General features: G+C 43.0%; 1 non-coding gene across 1 annotated transcript; it reads right to left on the bottom strand.

The window, feature by feature from the left end:
* Positions 1-2,517: 2,517 nt before the first annotated feature.
* LOC149134397 (U6 spliceosomal RNA) lies at positions 2,518-2,627 on the bottom strand. The gene has a single exon (XR_016242969.1). It is a non-coding gene; the product is annotated as a U6 spliceosomal RNA (small nuclear RNA).
* Between the last annotated feature and the right edge of the window lie 205 nt (positions 2,628-2,832).

Here is a 2,832-nt window from a genome sequence, read left to right as displayed (position 1 = left end):
TGCTGTACATGAAATTCTGAGCCCTTATAGTGGTTTGTAGTAGTTTGCAATAGGAAGGGAGAACAGCCATTAAAACGTTGCCAAACCAGATAGTTGATCTTGGTGCAGTCCTCAGGCTTGCTAGCTCCTGTCAAACCATTCAACCCATGTCGTCAGCATGGGAGATGGATGTTAAATGGTGATAGTGATGATGGTCATGGAGGAATTGGAAAGTCAATTACATCATCCCCAGTGCTTACTCTTTTACTCTTTTACATGTTTCAGTCATTTGACTGTGGCCATGCTGAAGCAATGCCTTAAAGTGTGTCAGTCAAAGAAATTGACCCCCCCCCTCCCCACTGGATTTATTCTTTGTAAGCCTAATACTTATTCTATTGGTCTCTTTCACTGAAATGCTATGTTATGGGGGCATAAACACACCAGCATCAATTGTCAAGCAATGGCAAACACAGGCACACACAAATATGTACATATACTGCACCCCTTTCACTTTTATATGTGTGTATATATATATATATATATATATGTTTGTGGCAGATGCTCAGGTGCAATAAAGACTGCAAACAAACAGGAAACAACTTCTATCTCATTCCAGGGTGAAAAACTAGAGGTAGTCGATAGCTTCCGCTATCTGGGCGACCAAGTTAGTAGTGGGGGTGGGTGCGCTGAAAGTGTAGCTGCTAGAATAAGAATAGCCTGGGCAAAGTTTAGAGAGCTCTTACCCCTGCTGGCGACAAAGGGACTCTCACTCAGAGTAAAAGGCAGACTGTATGACGCATGCGTACGAACAACCATGCTACATGGCAGTGAAACATGGGCTGTAACTGCTGAGGACATACGTAAGCTCGCAAGGAATGAAGCCAGTATGCTCCGTTGGATGTGTAATGTCAATGTGAATACCCGTCAGAGTGTAAGTATCCTGAGAGAAAAGCTGAACATTAGAAGCATCAGTTGTGGCGTGCAAGAGAGACGATTGCGCTGGTATGGACATGTGGTGAGAATGGAGGAGGATAGCTGCGTGAAAAAGTGCCACACCCTAACAGTTGAGGGAACCCGTGGAAGAGGTAGGCCCAGGAAGACCTGGGCTGAGGTGGTGAGGCAAGACCTTCGTACATTGGGCCTCACCGAGGCGATGACTACGGACCGAGACCTTTGGAAATGGGCTGTGCGTGAGAAGACCCGGCAAGCCAAGTAAGATCGTTGCCAGTGCCCCTGGACTGGTTCTTGTGCGGGTGGCACATGAGATGCACCATTTTGAGCGTGGCCGTTGCCAGTACCGCCTGACTGGCTCCTGTAGGATTTTCGAGCGAGATCGTTGCCAGTGCCCCTGGACTGGCTTGTGCGGGTGGCACATAAAAGACACCATTTCGAGCGTGGCCGTTTTCGTGCGGGTGACACGTAAAAGCACCCACTACACTCTCTGAGTGGTTGGCGTTAGGAAGGGCATCCAGCTGTAGAAACTCTGCCAAATCAGACTGGAGCCTGGTGTTGCCATCCGGTTTCACCAGTCCTCAGTCAAATCGTCCAACCCATGCTAGCATGGAAAGCGGACGTTAAACGATGATGATGATGATGATGATATATAATGGGCTTCTTTCAGTTTCTTATTTCTTTACTGCCCACAAGGGGCTAAACATAGAGGGACAAACAAGGGATTAAGTTGATTACATCAACCCCAGTGCATAACTGGTACTTAATTTATCGACCCCGAAAGGATGAAAGGCAAAGTCGACTTCAGCAGAATTTGAACTCAGAACGTAACAGCAGCCGAATTACCGCTAAGCATTTCGCCCAGCGTGCTAACGTTTCTGCCAGCTCGCCGCCTTAGTTTCTGTCTACTTCCAGTTTCTGTCTACCGAATCTACTCACAAGGCTTCAGTCAGCTCGAAGCTATAGTAGAAGACACCTGCCTAAAGTGCCATATGGTGGGATTGAACCCAGAACCACGCTTACTTGGTACTTTTTTTTATCAACTCTAAAAGGATGACTCAAACTCAGAACAGGATGACTCAAACTCAGTTTGCCCAGCATGCTGACAATGCTGTCAGCTTTCCCACCTTATAACTTGAAATAATAATACAGTTACTAATCTGCTTGGCTAGCTAGGTTAGGGAAAGAGTAAATGAAAAGGGTGCTATTTAGGAGGGACAAATTATTGTAGAAGTATTATGAACAACGGTTCAAATGCAATTATAAGCAGCAGAGGTGATAGAAGCCAGTGAAGTGACTGTAATGTTTAGATGTTGTTGTTCTTGTAGGTCTATTTCCATCTTAGTTCTGATCAAGCAGATTTATTATAGGAAAGGTATTCTAACTTCCCCCATCTTGTCTTTTATTTTGTTCTGTATATTTTTTGTTTCTGTTTTTTTTTTTTTTCAGAAATAATGTATTTTAATTTACATTATCCCATATATCCATAATTTTTTTTATAATATGTTTGGTTGTGATTTGAAGGAGGTTCATGTTTCTATATCTGGCAGGTCAAGCAATAGTATGTGGTTCTATTGTTGTCTTGTGAAAAATGTGGAAATTAATTCACAGATTAATTTGTCATCTTTGTGCAGAAACCATTCTTATAATCTCATCCTTACCATTCCAATTTTAGAATATCTACTGCTGAAGCTTAAAGATTTGTATAGAATTAGTCAAGAGGAGATACACATTCAGCACACATTTATAGGAACTGAAAATATTTTTGTAGTAGTAGTGGTGGTAGTGGTAGTGGTAGTAGTAGTAGTAGTAGTAGTAGTAGTAGTAGTAGTAGTAGTAGCAGCAGCAGCAGCAGTAGTAGTAGTTGTAAAAAAGATTGGGAAAAGAAACAGTTCAATAGAG

This window comes from Octopus bimaculoides, chromosome 8, assembly GCF_046866305.1.
Source record: "Octopus bimaculoides isolate indiv1 chromosome 8, ASM4686630v1, whole genome shotgun sequence".
Classification (NCBI taxonomy): Eukaryota; Metazoa; Mollusca; class Cephalopoda; order Octopoda; family Octopodidae; genus Octopus; species Octopus bimaculoides.
The sequence above is the reverse complement of the archived record's forward strand: the minus strand, read 5'-3'. Positions and strand labels throughout refer to the sequence as shown.